Genomic DNA, 20,583 nt, shown 5'->3' on the forward strand with positions numbered 1-20,583 from the left:
GAACCCTTTCCCAATCGATAGATTACTTTTAACTTTGGCAGCTGCAGGCCGAAGAGGGGCCAGTCAAGACTCTGTTCTGAGGAAAGGTCATCGACCTGAAACGTCGACTCTTGTTTCTCTCTGCACCAGATGCTTGCCCTGACCTGCTGAGTGTTTTCCAGCATTTTCTGTTACAGGAGGCTGTGTATTCCAGACCAAAACAGTAAAGGTATTCATTGTTACTGTCTTTGGATTGTTTTTGAGCCATTGGTTCCAGTAACGAGGGTCTCACTTTGGACCTAAGAAAGATAAATCAGAGTATTTTCAAAATGGTAAGAAGCTAGGAACTGTGGAGGAGCAGAGAGATTTAGGGATCCAAGGACAGAACTCACTAAAAGCTAGTGGATAACAACAACAACAACAACAACAACAACTTACATTTATATAGCGCCTTTGACGTTGTAAAACGTCCCAAGGCGCTTCACAGGAGCCGAATCAGACAAGAATTGACATCGAACCAAAGAAGAAGGCATTAGGACAGATAACCAAATGCTTGGTTGAAGAAGTAAGTTTTATGGAGGGTCTTAAAGAGAGAGGTAGAGAGCCAGAAAGGTTTAGGGAGGGAATTCCAGAGCTTAGGGCCTGGGCAGCTGAAGGCACGGCCGGCAATGGTGGAGCGATTAAAATCGGGAATGTGCAAGAGGCAGGAATTGGAGGAGTGCAGAGATCTCGGAGAGTTGTAGGGCTGGAGGAGATTACAGATATAGGGAGGGGGTGAGGTATGGAGGGATTTGAAAACAGGGATGAGAATTTTAAAATCGAGGCGTTGCCAGATCGGGAGCCAATGTAGGTCAGTGAGCACAGGGGTGATAGGTGAGTGGGACTTGATGCGAGTTAGGATATGGACAGCAGAGTTTTGGATGACCAAGTTACCATTCCTCTTGTGCAACCCTTGAGCAAAATATTCATTCACAGGAGGCATCATGTCCAACCCAATTCATCCATTCAGAAAAAGCCAAAGGATATCATCCAACTGTTCTTGAAGTGACTCCAGGGATTTCATCCCCACTCCCCTACCTGAAAGTCCATTCCACCTGTTGATCACTGTGCGAAAAAGCACTTATTGACATCAATTTGACATTTGCCAGGTTGAACCTGTGCCTCCTTCTACTCCTGTCACAGTTTAATTATTTGACAGAATGCTTATAAAAATATTGCTTGAAATCTCTGGCGTACTCTCTCACATCATGTGTACATCATGAGCAGAATGCCTCACAGATGTCACATGTACTGCATGAAAAGAGAGCAGTGCCTGCTTAAATATAGCGATATCGTCCCATCTTTTTCTCATTCACTGCAATATCATTGTGGGCTCGGCTGCCCACAACCCACATCCACTGTGCACATCTGGCACCTTCCTGGAACTGCAACATTAACAATGCTAAATTAGCTCTTTGGTGGTGAATGCTTCGAGCCATTTGCCTCGCCTCCTCCTTGTTTTTTTTTTCATTCCCCTTAAGCTCCCCCGCACCAATTACCGTTCCCTTGCTACGATGACGTGCAGGCAACCCGGTCCCAGGCCTCGGGTCTCCAACAGGCGTGAGAAGGTGAGTGAGGTGACTCGCCCTCCCATCCTTCCTTCCTGTGGGGATGCCTCCGCTCTATGCTAGCTGACCCCAGTGTTCCAGTCAGGATCAGACACTCACTGTGGGGGAAAGAGCTGAGGCTGTTTGGCACTTTTTTTTCCACTCAGAGTTGACGGGTCAAGGCCCAGATTGCAGGACAACAACACCAAGGTAGCAAAGTAAAAGAGAAGTCGAGGCATTAGCGACTAATCTCCACTCGGGTTTTAAAAGCCTGAAGATTGTAGGAAGAAGGGAAAACTGAGGAAGGGAAGGAATTCTGGAGCTCTGAGTTCTGGGAAAGAATGAGTTAGAATCAGATAAATAATAAGTTTAACGATTTCCCTCTGAATCCATCAGCTAATTTTCATCAAAAGTATTTAAAGAATTCTTAAAATCTCAAAAAGAGTTAAAGGCCAATTGTAGCCTTGTTTTCTTTAATACGTGGTTTGAAATCCCGCTGTATAATACTTAATAAAAATATTAACCTATTCACTTCAGATGGTTTGTTGCCTTAGTCAAAACAGCGGACAGAGGAATCACATACAGACTTGTTAAAAAGTTTGTGACAAGCATTGCACAAGGGAATGCCAATCCAACAGTGGCTTGGTACAGTACATAGTTATAAACAGTACACCACCTTCTCAACTTGTATTATGTGATGAGAGTCTGATGAATAGGATACAATAACAGGAATGACCCAGGCAGTTTGTACTTGGGTGTTATAACGTTGAGAGAACAATTTTAATTGTTGTTTATGTCCTTTGTTGAGTCCTTCTTGGTGACTTTTTAAATGGCTTGGATGTTGTGCACCTTTTCAGGTCTTTATGTTGGTTGGGGCGGTTATGTAGGTTGGCAATGGGGCCAGGATTACAGGAGTTTCTCCTGGTTCAGTGTGAGTAAACACAGGCGGGTGAATTTTCTGATGTGGGCACTAAAGTAGCAAGACCATGGAGCAGCGGTCAGTGATATCTCACTGGACCAATCTCATCAGGTTGGCTTTAGTTATTTATTCATGGCACCCTCCTGGCCCAGAATGGGACTGGTGCTGGCAGCTGGACAGAAAAAAGGGGGTGGTGCCTTAAATCCTTTAGAGCAACATTTAAAGGGATGCAGACACTTAAAGGTAAGTGGCTATATAGGGGATTTCCAAAAGCTGTATAGGACAAAAGGAGTGATAGCCAAAACCCAAGGAAAGGCAAGGTAAAAGTGGAGATAGGAAACAGAGTCCGTGGTCAAGCAATGAATAGTGCAGCACCTGAACACCACCCTCCCCACCCCATTTGATGGATGGTGAAGTGGAGATGCTGCTGCATGAGATGGGTGCCAGGACAGTAGCATTCCCTGGCATTCCAGGGCACCATCCCCAGCTGTGCAACAGCCCTGCCTGGAGGTGGTGGCCAGGGTCATCACTGTGTCAGGTGCCTGCGTGGCCTGGATGTAGATGCAGAATAAGATGGCACACCTTAAGCAATCTGCCCAACAGTATACCAGGGAGATGGCCCAAGTGTGCATGTCACAAACTGCTGCCCGAATGCACATTTACTGCCGGCTCATGAAGCTCTTTCATTACTTATCGGGCATGATCGGACTGCAGCAGGGCACACTTACAAGCTGCAGTGTACAACTGACATCCTTGGCACACTCACATCTTCAAAAAAGCTTCATTAATAAAATGATTGTAACACAAAGTGCCTGCATGTGGCATGGTCACATGATGAATTATGGAATGGCCTCCAGGGTGTGATGATACTGGGCAGCCATGTTATCATAGAATCTTACAGCATAGAAGGAGGCCATTCGGCCCATCATGCCTGTGCCGGCTCTTTGAAAGAGCTATCAAATTGGTCCCTGCTCTTCTCCGCAGCCCTGCATTGATACTGTTGTCGCTATTCAGTAGGAAAGGACCCTATTAGATGTGCTGCAGCACATTGGCTGATGCTGTCGATGACTCCAACTCAAGTCTGGAAGGAAGTGGAGGTGCAGAAGTTGAGGGAGGGGGTAATCCTGACTGCCACTGGCAGTGCTGTGCTGTCCCTACAATTGAAGTTGGCTGCAGATGTCCTTGCAGCCGACAGCACAGATCTTCAAATGGTTCATGGTGTGGCGCCTGCAGAGCCAGTTCCCACAGTCACTGCGAGGTTAATGTGCCTGGCTCTCCTGCGACGAGGCTCTTTGTTTAGAACTCTTCTTGCTCTCCAAGCTCCAATGAAAGTTTGCATTGCAGGACCTCCTTTTTCCTGTTCTGTTGAAGTTTTGGAAATGCTCCAATTATAGGCAGCTTCCCAATGAATTAGCAGAGAATTTGTCTATTTTTGCATTCCACATGAACATTAAGTACAAAACAATCTCGAAAACACCCACAGATGAAAAAACTTTTGGTAAAAATGGCAACAAAAACTAATAACTAAAACACACTGAAAAACTGGGAAAGCAAAAAAAAAAGGCTAAAAAGCATGTGACCCTTTAAGAGCTCCCTTGCCAAAGGAGCTTTCTGTAGGCTGACTCTAGGTTACGAAGGGAGTGCTCAGTGCAATCCCATTCCAAGTGGTCAGAAAATCATGTCGGTCTTCATTTAAAGGCTGGATAATATTTAACTGAGACTTTGGCTTGTTTTTGGTAAGACCACTTCAGGTCTTTTAGACCTGCTGGAAGATCATATTCGGTGCTGAAGTGTGTGCAGATCTGGCTTCATGAATCAGAGGTAGGTTAGGTCACATTCCAGAAAATTAGCTCTTCACTAATTCAATAGATGAAAAGGATTGAGGCCTGTTGAATTAAAAAAACTTTTGAGAGCCAGAAGAAGATGAGATTTTTACAATTCCCACCCAGGGGAAACACTGGGGCCAGGGGAAGCGACCCAGCACAGTGATCTGGAGCAGAATATCTGTGTGTTCTGTCAACAGAGGAAATCAAGAACTTCCAGGACTTTGTAAATTGGAGCTTATAGTGCACTGGTAATTGTCTTCTTTTGTTGTGGAAGGAAGCAATTGCAATAACAATCGTGGTAATCTTGGTTTCCAATCTTTTAAAGTTTGAATGCGGCTGGCCTGATTTGTGTTACTTTCTTTTCACACACTGCAATTGTACACTGGAGTTCATGAAAACTTTGCTGTTTGTTTTTCGTACACAGATAAAGTAAAAACCAAAACATAGGAACCGGACATTGTTGGAGTTTTCCTACTGCCATATTCTGCGGCAAACTGAGAGCACTCCTGCATTTGGCGATCGTGAACACCGTCGAAATAAGTGGTTGCAATTTGCACCTCCCAGTGCAGCACCTGATAGCAACATTCACCTAAGTCATCAGAAGTGGAGATGGCCAGAAGATGTGCTGGCAGGTGAAGCGGCTGAAGCATTCTCACCCATCCATTAAGCTCAGCAACTTGATCTGGTACCACTGGCCTGTGATAGCAACTTGGGGCGGGGTGGGGAGAGGAGGGAAGTAACCCTGAACAAAACAGACACAGTAACTTTAAAACAGCTGCACGTGCAGAAGCTTGCACTGCCCAGTTGTTTTATAATGGATAATATATTAAGCTGAGCAGGTTCTGCAGCTGGTGCTGGGAACAGCGCAAGTGGTTCACTTGTACAAATGCAGCATTAGTCAATTGGTTAGCTGAGGCTAATTTTCCCCCCTCCACAGCCCACAGGCATTCAGGCCAGTCGGAGTAGCCTTACCATCACCAGCAGATGTAGTCAACTCAGTGCAGGCTGGAGTCTGATCCTGTAAATGTTTGGCCTGTATGACTCCGTATCACACTGGACTGTGCTTTTACCTACCAAGTCATGAAGGGAGTTGGACCCTAACTGAATACAGGAATCCAGTTGTTAAGAAGAAAAGATGGGCTGCTTAAAATTCTTTGTAAAAACATGAACATCAACAGTGCTGATTTGAGATCAAACTTTATTACATAGAATTTACAGCACAGGATCAGGCTATTTGGCCCAACATGAGCCGCCTCCCTCCCTACTTCATCGAACCCTATCAGTATAACCTTCTATTCCATTTTCCCTCATGTATTTATCTGGCTTCCTCTCAAATGCATCTACGCTATTCGCTTCAACTACTCCTTGTGGTCGCTTGAATTCCCTATTGGATTTGATAGTAACTATCTTATATTTATGGCCCCTAGTTTTGGGCTCCCTGACAAGTGGAAACACCTTCTCTACACCTACCGTATTAAACCCCTTCAAAATTTTAAAGGTCTCGATTAAGTCACCCCTCAGTTATTAGAGGGAGGCCAGAAATTCTGCCAACCTGCTCCCAATACCCGACCGGCTTTATCACTTGTAAGAGATTCATTTCACTTGGTTGTCACCGTAACAAACACATCAACTTCTCTCCATCGCCCAGCTATAACTGTACAGCCCAGGGCACTCAGCCTTCCATGTTTGTCATAGGAATAAAAACTTTTGAAACAATCCCTTGGGTGATTCATACTCACAATTAATGAATAAAAAATTAGGCTAAAAATTGCCTCTGATGCTCATTATATACAATATCCAATCTTGTACAAACGTAGTAAAAAGCTCAATGATGTTCATAGGGTAGTCAGCATGTGCACATACCCCCTCAGAAAAACACATGCTTCTTCATCACTGCCCCCCCCCCCCCTCACCCCACCATGGCACTGAAAAAGTGATAGCTGTGGCTTATTCGTAGCACTCTCACTTGAGTCTAGAAGGCTGTGGGTTCAAGTACCACTCTAAGCTGATAATTCAGTGCAGTACTGAGGGGGTACTGAACTGTTGGAGGTGCTGTTTTTTGGATGAGACATTAGACTGAGGCTCCATCTGCCCTCTTTGGTGAATGTAAAAGACCCCATGGCACTATTTCGAACACGAGCAAGGAGTTCTCCCCAGTGTCCTGGCCAATATTTATCTCTCAACCAACATCACTAAAATAGATTATCTGGTCATTATCACATACTGTTTGTGGGAGCTTGCGGTGCACAAATTGGCTGGCACGTTTCCTGCATTACAACAGTGACTTCAAAAGTACTTAATTGGCTGTAAAGTGCTTTGGGACGTCCTGAGGTCGTGAAAAGCGCTATATAAATGCCAAATCCCAAAGACCGCCCCCCGCCCCCAGGTCTCAGGTACATTACTGGCATGTCTCTCACAAAGGTGTGCCGTGTTTGTGTCATGGGGGCACAGCCAGCTGCTCTCATGCAACACCCAGCAGTTGGTTGCAAAATGACGTTGCCGGAGCCTCGGACCAATTGCTAGGACATCCCTCTCAGCCGAGGACAGACGCAGGATGAACCCACAAGAAGGTGCAAAAATTCTTAATAAAGAAACAAGGAGACGAACAGTTAACCAAACAATTGACAATTTGAACTTTTAAACCTCTCAGAAATCATGGACCTTCATATGGAGACAATTGCACGCAGCTCTCTGAGGCGGATAGCACTTGATATCTCTTGTGGCCTGTCAATTGAAACCAGTTTTGTTCATCCGAAGGGAAGGATGTCAAAGGTACCTCCAAGTGTTCCTTTGACTGAGACCAATTAAGTAAGGGATGTGAGGGTCACTCAGCTGACTGGTGGTGTCAAAAAGTATTTCGGTGGATTTCATTGTGCTGAGAACGGCACGCTCTTTCGGTGCTGGAAAGTTTCTGAGTTCTGGAGGTTGCTGAGCAAATAAAACAGCCACGTATTGCTTTCTGCAAAAATGATCTCTTGCTTGTCTCTGACTACTGATGCAGACAGGAAGCTTTTGTTATCTTGTTATCACTTCGGCATTTGTACTGCCCCATATGGCGTACAGATGCACAGATATATACCACAGCTGCTCGTCAGATTTTCTCTACGGTTTGCCACAACCAATTGCACATTTCGTCCAGGTTACGCAAAGTCTTCAGTGCCACTACACTCTGTAAGCAACATAAATTACAGTCAAAGGATGAGTGCAGTCCCTTTTTTTAAGTCAGTTTTTTTCCTGCTCTTTCCTGAAGCTGTTGACTACTGACATGTAGCTCTACTGACCATCCACTCTGGTACCTTGTGGAGCATGGCCGTGTGTTAGCCTGTACAAAGATGGTAGGCTGGCTGCAGGGTAAGATTTAATTGAGATGATTAAAGGATTTGATAGGGTCGATGGAGAGAAACTATTTCCTCTGGTGGGGGAGTCCAGAACAAGGGGGCTTAACCTTAAAATTAGAGCTCGGCCGTTCAGGGGTGATGTCAGAAAGCATTTCTTCACACGAAGGGGAGTGGAAATCTGGAACTCACTCCCCCAAAAAGCTGTTGAGGCTGGGGGTCAATTGAAGATTTCAAAACTGAGATTGATTGATGTTTATTAGGCAAGGGTATTAAGGGATATGGAGCAAAGGCAGGTAGATGGAGTTAAGATACCGATCAGCCATGATCTAATTGAATGGCGGAACAGACCCGAGGGGCTGAATGGCCTACTCCTGTTCCTATGCTGTTTGACGACTGGGAATATCACAGATGAGCCCAATGTCCACACCTACATGCTTTCCAGCAGGGGCCACTGGACTGGTCAGGAGTGGAAACCTCGGCTGTTTTTTCTCTCCCTGTTCCTGGGCAGTGAGAGGCCAATTGCAGTGCTCCAGTTGCCAGCCAGGCAGAGGTCAGCTAACTCCCCACAGACCTGGAATCAAACCTGAGAAGTTTTGGTCTGAATGGCTCAACTACATCAGCTGGCTTTACCAACTGAGCCACAGGGCGTGCATATGCTGCAGCTTTAATGTTACAGTACAATTGTCTCTGTATTTAGAGTAACGTCAATGAATCAACTAAAGTTACCTCACCCTTTGTAAATCCGTCATGAGGAAAATATGGCCTCATGCATTTGATGGATTAAATTGCAGTGAAATACCTGCTCCATCGGCTGAGTAAATCAATGTATTGCTTGTGTAATGTGCTGGCCAAGGGTAATACACATCCTTGAACTGTCCATCATACTGCTATTTGTGTGATTACACATGCCAAAAGTAGCATGAGGAAAAGGTTAAACAGTGCTGATTGTAGCTGAGATTGACACATTCTGTGCTTTCAATCAGTGCTGTTTTGGGCAGACGTTGCAAGTCTTCAACATGTGGGTTAAAGACTTCCCAGTGGACGTAGGAGGTTCCCCGTGGGGGTTCTTCTTCTCCCCTTATGTAAAGGTGAAAGGCAGAAATTGAAATGTGTAAAAAATAACAAAAAGCTTATTGAAGAAAAATAGGATGATGTCAAGAAAGGAGGTCCGAAGGGAGCGAAAAAACACTGGTGCACTTTTACTGCTTTGTGAGAGAGGAACAGAGACAAAACCACAACTGTACTTGGAGGCTGTCTCTTCTGGGCACTTGAGGCCAAGATAACCAAGATGTGGCAAAATAACCAAAACCAAAACAGAAATAACATCAATCAAAGGCAACATTCATGCTTATCACAGAGAATGTTCTGCACAGAGAATAATGGTTGGTCAACGGTAATTATTGTCCAATTATTGCATTGATGCATTCAGATAATATCATAAAACTGCAGAAGTGAGGTTCAGATGGTTTGCCCCATCATCTGAACCAAGAGTCGACATTGAAATCACTCTGGGAGATCTTTTTTTAATGAAAAAAAATAGAGTGAACTTGACAGGGTGATTTTATGTAATTTGTGGTCCATTGTTGCTTGCGGTAGCTCTGAGTGCCAAATCAAGCAGCCAATGTGCTCGGTGTCACTGGTGCATGGTGACATTCACAACAAGGGATTAATGCCAATGATGAATCACTGCAAGTCCATTCAGAAATATTGCTCAGCTGGTTATTGGGAAGTAATATGGCTAATGTGTGCACGTTAAAAGGCTGTGACAGAACCATGGGCCTGTAGCTGTGCTGCCTGAATCCCTGTCCAACATTAAGTCATGGATCAGCTGAAAGGTCCTCCAGCTAAATATTACCAGGGCTGAAGCAGTGGTGTTAGGTTCTTGTCAGAATTTCCACGCAGTTGCCCGATTTCATCCTGCCTCCTGGCTGAACCTGGCAGTGTGCCAGCTCTGTGTCCTGAGCTGAGCCTCAAATCCCAAGTCTAGCCCATCACAGAGACTGCCTATTTCTGCCTCTGGCCTTACTTCTCCCTCACCACCACTGAAACACCTCATTGTCCCCTCCGGCTTGGCTTTTCTAAAGCCCTCTTGCACGGCCCTGAGCTCCACGTGGCATAGACTCCAACCCATCCAGAATTCAGCCGAGTGGATCCAGATCTGGATAAAATCCTGCCCACACATCACCTCAGCAGTAATAATCTCCAGTGCAGCCCCCGCCACCCTGCCCCATTCCCTTGCGCAATGAATTCAAATTCCTCGACCTTGATTACAAATCAAGCCGTGTCCTATACTCATGCTGCAACCTCCTATGTCCCAGTTTACACCTTCTGCTCTTCTGAGTCTGGATGACTAAATGTTCTCCTGTTCCCCCGATCCACAATTGCCAGCAGAACTTTTAACTATCACAGCACGAAATTCTCAAATTCTCTTCCTGTACTGTGACATCTTGTCGTATCTCATCCCATCTTCAAAAGCCTCCTCAAAATCAACTTCTTGGGCCATACCGTCAGTCAAGTCCCTCCAACCTCCTCTCTAATCCTGTTCTGTGTTAGGACATTCTATTATCTTAAGAGACTTTACAACTGGTTTTTACGATGAACTGAGTAATGCAAGTGGACTTTTGATTTAGAAGCAAATAATTGTCCTGAGTCAGAAACAATGTTCCTGCTAAGTGTCCACCTTTCCTATCTTGTTATGCACCCTAATATATTTATTTTACTTGAGGACTGCTATATAAACATAAGCTATTGTTGAAACATGTATTGCTATCATTACAGACACTTCCTCACCATTGACGCCCCCTTTTCTGACTGGGGTGTCCACCAAGAGAACAGGTGGACACCGGGCACCTGTGAACCTGTAAACCAGTTCACATCCAGTATCTTGTGCACAGACAACTGAAAATAGCACTGTGGTGCAGAAAATTAGGGGATCCATCTGGTCAGCCAGCATCTGTCAGCAATGGCAAATCAACGGCAGACCTTGTGGGCAGAAGTGTGGTGTGAATCAGAAGGAGGATTTGAAAAGCCAGGCTGATGTGTCAGCTATGGCTCAGTGGGTAGCACTCTCACCTCTGAGTCAGAAGGTTATGAGTTCAAGTTCTAACTCCAGATATTTGGGCATAAAACTCTAGGCTGGCACTCCAATGCAGCACTGAGGTGTTAAACTCAGGCCTTGTCTGCCCTCTCAGGTGGATGTAAAAGATCCCATGGCACTATTCAAAGAAGAGCAGGGGAGTTCTCCCTTTTGTCTTGCCCAATATTTATCCCTCAAACAACATCACTAAGACAGATTATCTGGTCATTATCACGTTGCTGTTTGTGGGAGCTTGCTGTGTGCAAATTGGCTGCTGCATTGCCTACATTACAACAGTGACTACACTTCAAAAGTACTTCATTGACTGTAAAATGCTTTGAGATGTCCTGAGATTGTGAAAGGCACTATATAAATGCAAGTTCTTTTCTTCTTTATGACTTGGAGGCAATGAAGCCAGGGTGGAGCCCATGGGGAAGGAAGCAGCCAACCAGAATAAGGGAGGCAATTCACAACTGTGTGCAATTTAATTCCAGCAGCAACATGCAAAACCTGGAAATCAGGAGCATAAACCATGACGACAAACCCTACAGGTGAAGTATGGGCAATGTTAAATCTATTCATTTTCATTAAAAGCTCATCAAGCTGGATGGGAGAAGATGCAGAGCTGTAAAGTGCCCTGTTCTGCGTCAGAGGAAAGTGACTTGTGTCACGGGTAATTAATTAATTGTTTTTCCGTTGACTGGCATCAACTGAAATTTCAATGTGTCACTGACATATCAGAAAAGCCTTAGAGGGAGGTTTGGTCATGAAGTTTCCAGCCCGGTGATTCATCAAATGCTATTCTGGTCGTGTGATGTCTAAATTTGGTCGGGTTTCCTGCAGCACTATGTTGCTAATATGTTAATCTAATTTATTGGTGGTTTGGGTACAAGTCAAAGCCCAAATAACGTTTGTACTTGGACGTATATATTAATTAGCTGGTCGCCTTGTGTTTATTTAATCTGACAAGAAAGTATACTTTAATAATACCTGTGGGCGAGCGAAAGGCTGCAAACCATTATGGGTGGCTTTTTTTTTTGTTCACGCTCACAAAATAACCCAGTTATAAAGGAGAAATGTTGTTGCTGCTTTTTGAGGCTGTTTGCCTTGAATACTTGCAATGCTTTCTGCGCTGGTACCGTTGACTGTCCTCAGTAGGCAGTGTTCTCAGAAGGAAACACCTGGTGCCTATTTCATCGGCCTCTGTTTCTCCTCCCTCCCCATGAGGTTCCACCTGGACCCAGCTGCAGCTTCCTAACTGCCCAACACTGGTGTGAGCATTATACCTCCCATTGATCAGGTCCCTCCCCCCCTCAGCAAAAACCCACCGGAAATTATTTAAGCTGTAAGAAGCAACACGTGATGGGTCAGTAAATGCCCCTCGTGCGAAGCAACATGCCCGTCCACTACGACTACCAATTTTGTTTCCCCCGATCCAAGTCATGCTAAATAGTCCCAGCTGCCGTGCCCTGTAATGCCATGTGTTTAAAGGCTGGCAAAGAACTTTTATTTTGCATGAAGGTTGTAGTAAATAATACTGCTTATGAGGTTAAATAGGGAGGACAGACTTGATCAAATTTGAGACGCCTTGGTAACAATTCTCGTCCTTCTGCCTTCCTGTGTCATATTTCAGCATCATGACGGATATACAGACGTGCCGTATGGTGGTCAGATTGTCCTGTTTTTTCAGCAAACATTTAAACGAGTTGGTAACCCGTTAGAGCTGGAGGTTCCTGGCAACGCTTCCATTGCACCATTAAGCAGGATTTGAAGTACGAGGCATTTTAAGAGGCTTTGGGAGGAACTCCATTGGCACTCTGTTATTAGGAATGGGCTTGTGTATAACTACATTAGTAAGTTCAGTTACATTTATAATAAGGAAGTTCACTGGTAATCATTTCCACATGCATTCTTTGAATACTCCTTCAACTTGCTGACGCCACTTTTCAATCATAATCATATGGGCCTCTTTCAAGACGCCTTTTGTTCAGACAGTTAAAGCAGTCTGTTCTTTGTAAGGCTGCATGTTCCCGTATAATAAAAGTCTTAAGATAAATATGTTTTTCTGAAGTGGAGCGAGCACATTGCCATACATATTGGAGTCAAAAGCGGCCACAAATGTGGCTGGGTTAATGGGTGGCCAGATCCCACATATTTCTTGGAGAATACTGACTTTCTGACTTCTACAATGAAGTGTAATATTTAACACACCGTGCCTAGGCTTAAAACAATGACCTGCGAATGGTCGATGTCTGCTTTGACCAGTGAGAACTGTCGGAAGTATGGTGGGTTTGCATATTTGCGTTTGGCCAGACATTCTGGGGCTTGGTCAGTCAGGATTTGTGTTGGTGAAGGAAACACATCCTCCTCTAGAAGGGCTATTTTTTTCTTTTTGATAACACAAATGTGGATGGAATGGGCACTGCAGGGCCTGTTCATCCAATGCTCATATCGCTAGTTGCTTTTAAATAGACAATATTGGAAGGAAATTCTGAGGAAATCTCAAAAGCTCCCAAGTATTGTTCCATCTTTCAGATGAAACATTAAACCGAGACCCCGTCTGCCTTTTCATTTGGACATAAACAATCTCATGGTGATTTTTTGAAGAAAAGCAAATAGTTCTCCCAGTGTTCTGGCCAACATCCCCCCTGCCTCAACCAACATCACTAAAAACAGATTAACTGGTCATTTATCTCATTGCTCTTTGTGGGACCTTGCTTTGTGCAAATTGGTTGCCACATTTGCCGACAAAATAGCAGTGACTACACTTCAAAAGTAATTGATTGTTTGTGAGCCATTTTGGGATGTTCTGAGGATGTGAAAGGTGCCAATTAAATGCAAGTTCTTCCTCTTCTTCCCAGACTGCCATATTGTTGCAGTCTGTACTTGTTAACTTTATCCCTTTGGTGTCTCTTTCTCACTCCTCCTCTTCCATGGTTTCTGACAGCCAGCCATCCTGCGTTGCGGAATATTAATTGTTCCGTGAGGTTGGAAACTCCACTGACCAAGTATTACAGCTGGGAATTTGGAATATCTTGTCTACATGTGGTTATGTGGGTTGGAATGTTAGCCTCTCTTCTAACAATGCCAGCTGCCCCAGTGTTTAACCATTGAATGCATTCAGTTTTAAAGATGTGCCAATATGAATATGGCTTCATAGAATCATAGAGTGTTACAGCACAGAAGGAGGTCATTTGGCCCACCGTGCCTGTGCCGGCTTCTCTACTATCCCTGTTGGATGCATCTCCTGCAGTAAATTGTAAAAAAATTCTTATTTTCATTGGGTGTTCATCAAGGACAAGAGACACTTCCTTTGATTTTCTCCCCTCCTCCCCTGAAGGTGCTGACTCTTGCTGAGCTACCTTGCCCCAAGTGGCCACACTTCACGAGTGAGTGTACGCATTGAACGTCAAGAGATTATTCAATCGTAGAATGCCATCACGGTCTTGTGCACACCTGTGCTCACCTGCTGCCCACATACTGCACTTCTTAGCACAGGCCGCTGGACGGCAATCAGAAGCGGGAAGCTGAGCTGCTTCTTTCTCTTTCCTAACCCTGGTGGCACTGGAACCAATTGTAGCTGCTCCACAGCTCCCTGAGCTGAGGTCAGCTCGCTCAGCACGGACCAGGCTGTGTGGCTTAGTCTTTACCCACTAGACCATGAAACATAGTCAACTGAAAGATCGTCAAAAAAAAAAATCAGGCAAACAATTTCAACCTAGATTTGAAAATGAAAAGCAGCCCACAGACAAATTGTAGCATCTGAACATCACTCAACAGGATGTCCACAAAGGAGAGGGAACGTGCATTTATCCAGCACCTTTCATGTCCTCATGATATCTCAAATCGCTTCAGTCAATATATTACTTTTGAAACACTCATTGGTGTTGTGTAGGCAAATGTGGCGGCCAATTTGCGCACAGCAAGGTCCCGTAAACAGCAAGTTCAATTAACGACCAGATAATCTGTCATGGTGTCATTGGTTGAGAAATGTTAGCCAGGATGTTGGGAGAACTTCCTGAATAGTACCACGAGGTCTTTTACTTCCACTTGAGGAGGCAGATGCGGCCTCAGTTTAACGTCTCAGCCAAAACACAGCACCTCTAACAATGCAGCACTTCCTCAGTATATGCTCAAATCCATAGTGTGACTTGAACCCGCAACCTCTGACTCAAAGGGCAGACTGTTACCACTGAGCCAAGCTGGCACCCTACAATACTATTCAGAATAGATACAGTCATATTCTTCTCAACGTATACACTGACAATAGTATTTATCAGCAAATGGGACTAATTAGGGGAATGGGACTAACTGGATAGCTCTTTCAAAGAGCCGATGGGCTGAATGGCCTCCCCCTGTGCTGTACCAACTATGATAATATGATACTATGAAAAGGCAGAAAAACTGAACTGTCAACTATTGCTTGAAAATGTGCAGTGATTATCAGTGCATTTATCTCATTGCTGTTTTTGTGACCTTACTGTGTGAAAATTGCTTGCCATTTTTCCTTACATTACAACAGTGACTACACTTCAAAAATACTTCAGTGGCTGTGAAATGCTTTAGGACATCCGAAGGATGTGAAAGGGGTTCTGTCTGCAAGTTATTCCTTTCTTTCTCCCCTTAACTTCCTCATCTGCAGAGAATATAATTCAAGTTTACCCAGTCTCTCAGCAGAGCTCAGCCCAATCATCCCAGGTACTATCTTGGTCTTATGGCCTGGATTTCTTCCAAGGCCGGTGTATCCGCGGGGCACCCAAAATTGAGCACAAGATTCTGAAGGAAAAATGAACATTGCTCCGTGTAACTGCAGCAGTGCTCCATTGCTTTTATATCCTATACCTCTTGTGATGAAGCCGAGCATTCCATTTCATAGAACCATAGAAAAGATACAGCACAGAAGGGGGCCATTCGGCCCGTCGTGTCCGCTCCGGCTCGAAGAACAACCAGGTGCCCATTCTAATCCCACCTTCCAGCACCCGGTCCATAGCCCTGCAGCTGACAGCATTTCAGGTACAGTCCAGGTACTTTTTAAAAGAGATGAGGGTCCCTGCCTCTACCACCTGTAAACAATTTTACAACACCAAGTTATAGTCCAGCAATTTTATTTTAAATTCACAAGCTTTCGGAGGCTTCCTCCTTCCTCAGGTAAATGAATTCGGGCAACGAATTCCATACATCCACCACCCTCTGGGTAAAAAAGTTTTTTCTCATGTCCCCTCTAATCCTTCCGCCAATCAGCTTAAATCTATGTCCTCTAGTTCTTGAACTCTCCGCTAGGGGAAACAGGTACTTCCTGCCTACTCTGTCTGGGCCCCTCATAATTTTGTGCACCTCAATCAAGTTACCCCTCAGCCTCCTCTGCTCCAAGGAAAACAACCTCAGCCTATCCAATCTCTCCTCGTAGCTGCAATTTTCAAGCCCTGGCAACATTCTTGTAAATCTTCTCTGCACTCTCTCCAGAGCAATTACGTCCTTCCTGTAATGTGGTGACCAGAACGGCGCACAATACTCCAGCTGTGGCCTTACCAGCATTTTATACAGTTCCATCATTACATCCCTGCTTTTGTGTTCCATACCTCAGCTAATAACAAAGTGCATTCCGTATGCCTTCTTCGCAACCTTATCTACCTGTACTACCACCTTCAGGGACCTGTGCACATGCACTCCAAGGTTTCTCACTTTCTCGACCCCTCTCAATATATTCCCGTTTACTGCGTATTCCCTTTTACTGTTTGCCTTCCCTAAGTGCATTACCTCACACTTCTACGGGTTGAAATCCATTTGCCACTTTTCCGCCCACTCCACCAACCCATTGATATCTTCTTGGAGTCTATAGCTATCCTCTTCACTATCAACTACACGGCCAATTTTTGTGTCGTCTGCAAATTTGCCATTCATGCCCTCGGCGTTCAAGTCCAAATCATTAATAGGTACCACAAACAGCAAGGGACCCAACACTGAGCCCTGTGGCACACCACTGGAAACAGATTTCACTCTTTGCACCTGTGAGCTAGCTTTTAATACGTTGTATATTATTCATCTCCTTCCCCCAGTCCTTCCCTATTTAGATTGCATTCCCATCTGCCATTCTTCCATCCAAAATATGCGGCCTCGCACTTTGTGATGTGGAACTACATCTGCCTTTGTTCTGACCCCTTGTTTAATCTGTGTACACTCCCTTTTCACTTTCTTACCCTTTTTTTCACACTTCACTTGGATGAGACATAGAAGGGCCGCAGAAACCAATGGAACCATTGGTGCCTGCTGGAGAGCAAAACAAAACCCAAAGCAGAGACAACTGGCCTTTGATTTCGCAATCTGAACCCCTTCATGAGTTACTGCCTTGTCTTCCTGGTTTTACTCTGCCCATAATAGGAAATTACCTTTCAGACTAACTCTTTCAATGTGGTGCCAGTGTTATGTTTGTGAAATGGCTGCAAATTCCAATGATAAATGGAGAATCATGAGTAAAGTCAACATCCTCATTGCTGATCTTTAAAACATTTGCATTTAAAACATTTTTCTTAAAGGCAGTGAGTGCTGAAATCATGCAGGGGAGTTATTGTGCCAACAATGTGAGTAAGCTGGGTGAACACACACACAGCTGAAATGGCAACATTGTTAAAACAGTCTGGAATAATGTTAATATACCTTCCTCCCTGTCACTTTCAGGCATTCCTCCAAAACAGCTTCTCGATGATGGCATTAGTGGTCACTGTTTAAACAGGAGTATTCGCCAAAAAAAAATCAACAGCTAAAAAATTGGACTGAATCGTGATTACTTTTCGTGTTTTTTTTAAATGAGATGCTGACGGGTGAGTCCCTTTCCTCACAGGTTGGATTCTGGACTAAGGATCAATAGGCTTGGTTTGAATCCATTGCCTTTCCTCATTTCTGGTAAGTACATTACTTTACAATTCCCCAAAACAACAAAGCTTAAGGAAACACAATATTGTCATGGATCATCCGATTTGAATGATTCCCAAATGATCAGTACAAGAGGCAGGGTTGTACTAAAATTATCCATTGATGAGATCTCAGTTTGGGATATAGTTACTGTTATAAAATGACTCTGGACTGAAATAAGAAACTCCAGCTACTTAAACACCACATAAATAATATGCACAACACATAAACCATAACCAACAGGGTTTAAATACAATGAGTTCTTGTGAGTTCTTGGATGAATCTTTGGGGGGGAAATAAGTCTCAGGCAGTAGCACAAAACAGGTCATAGTGAATCTACAACCTGTATCAGCCATGGCTCAGTGGGAAGCACTCTTGCCTCTACATCCAAAGGTTGTGGGTTCAGGTCCCACTCCAGAAACAAAATCAAAACTTACAGTACTGAGGGAATGCTGTATTGTTTGAGGTGCTGTCTTTTGGATGAGGTGTTGAACTGAGGCTCTTAATTGGATAGTACAATGGGCTAAATGGCTCCTTCTCTACTGTATGATTCTATTGGAACTCTCAGCCTCAGCCAGTTGTGAGGGCAGTTCAAGGGGTCTCAGTGACCCAGACTGGGCGTCAGCCACTCCTGATCTGCATTCAGTATTGGCCTCTGAAAAGTGCTTTTGCACGGATGTTGGGGACAGATTCAGGTTTGGCTGTGATGTCTCCCATGGTCCAACAGCCTGCTGATGCGACTAATCTGGGCTCATGCATGAAACAACCCCACAGCTGGTGCTGCTCAGAATATACCCCAGACTTCAAAAGCAGAAGGGGGAAAATATGAAATTTGTTGTGTAACATTAATTTTTATTTTTTACATTTTGGTTCTTATTTTGAATTTTCTGCTCTTCCTCTCTTTCCCTATTTCAGCTTTCTTTGCCTCATGCATCATACCCAAGTTAAAAGGGTGTGACGAGGTGAACTAATCCCAACAGCAAGCCAATTCCACTTTCAATCCATCCATTTATAGGTGCACAGGAGCAAACACAACTCTCCCTCAATTTTCCCTCGCTCCCTGCTTTCTGATGAGGGGAGATCGGAGATACTTGGACTATTTCTACTGGAGCAGAACCGGCCAAGAAGAGGTTTAATCGGAGTTTTCTAAATTATGAAGCGTCTTGATAGAGTGAATAGGGAAAGGCTATTTCCTCTGTTTGGGGAGTCAGTGACAAGGGATGATCAATTTAAAATTGTCACCGAGAGTGAGGAGAGAAGTTAGGAGAAACTTCTTTGCAGAGAGGGTTGCTGGAGCAAGGAATGCTTTGCCACGGGGAGTGGTTGAGACAGACTATTGCATCGTTGAAGGGAAAATTGGATAAATACTTGAAGCAGCGGAAGATACAAAGTTAGGGGGAGAATGTGGAGCAATGGGATTTTGTTTGGATTACTGTAGTGAAGAGCTGGCACAGACATAATGGGCCAAATGGCCTCCTTCTGTGCTGTTAACTTCTGTGGCTCCATGGCACACTGCACACAATGTATGGGATCATGGACATAAACTTGCATCCTCCCACTTTATGATGCAGTGCAATGGAATTCTGCCATCATCCTGCAATTGCTGGCGTGTTTTTAAAATTTGTCACTTTTCTGGTAGGAACATAGGAACACAGGAACAGGAGTAGGCCATTCAGCCCCTTGAGCCCGCTCCGCCATTTGATAAGATCATGGCTGATCTGTGATCTAGCTCCATATACCTGCCTTTGGCCCATGTCCCTTAATACCTTTGGTAGCCTCACAGGTAAAGGCCCAATGAGTAAACATTTGGTATAGTACCAAACCACATGGACCAGAAAGTTCCAGGTTTGATCCTGCGTATGCTAACTTAACAGTTCTCAGCTGGGCCAGATGTTGGCGAACTACACCTGGCCCCAGTGCCTCTGTCTTGGGGAAACAAAAAATAAACCAGCCAGAGGTCTTGCTCCTATTGTTCTCCAGTGACCCGTCTGCTGGAAAGTGTGTGGGCATCGGACGAGGATACGAGCGGGCTCAGCTGTGATGCTGCACATGGTGGAGTAGCCTACCAACACTCAGTCTCTTGCATCACACATGAGGAATGAGTCAGCGTCTTCAAGAGAGATGGGGAGAAACTTGGGGGGGGAATGCTATTTTCTTCACACAAAGCACAAATACTTGCCTCAAAAAATAATCAGTTCAAATTACGTCAAAGAAAAGACTTTCTGCAATCAAAATGATTTGGGAGACAGCAGGAAGTGCTAAATCACCTGAAATGACAGAGAAGGGCGCACTTGATCAAATGCAATCATCAAGACAGAAGGTAATTCACTGAATATTCCAACATACCATAAAAATAGAACGATGCTTGGAGAAATTTACATTCGAGATGTGTTGATGCAATGTCAAGTGGGTCCCAGTTCATTTGAATGCCAGCTTCCAGTCAGCGTCAATGTTAATTATTGCGGATCAACTAAATGTCTCAATTTTTATTACTGAAGCAATGTCTTGCAAGAAGGATGCATCGAAGACGAGATTAAAAGGGTGTGCACAATTCTGGTGTCGAAATAACTTGAATCAATTACAGGCTGATTAGCTGATTAACTTGATTAAGATGTGCAACTCATCAAAAGATTCACCCCTTCCAATTTGTCCCCTCCCCCTCCTCACAGCAGTAGTTTGTGCAGTGGTGGAATTTCATGGGTGCCCAGCTGCCCTTTGTAAAGAATCATTTTTTGGGATGTAGGCATCGCTGGCAAAGCTGGTATTTATTGCCTATCCCTAGTTGCCCTTGAGAAGGTGGTGGTGGGCCTTCTTCTTGAACCGCTACAGTCCGTGTGGTGAAGGTACTTCCTCAATATTGTTTGGTAGGGAGTTCGAGGATTTTGATCCAGCGACAATGAAGGAATGGCGACATATGTCCAAGTCAGGATGATGTGTGACTTTGAGGGGA

The sequence above is a fragment of the Heptranchias perlo genome, chromosome 20, assembly GCF_035084215.1.
Source record: "Heptranchias perlo isolate sHepPer1 chromosome 20, sHepPer1.hap1, whole genome shotgun sequence".
Taxonomy (NCBI): Eukaryota; Metazoa; Chordata; class Chondrichthyes; order Hexanchiformes; family Hexanchidae; genus Heptranchias; species Heptranchias perlo.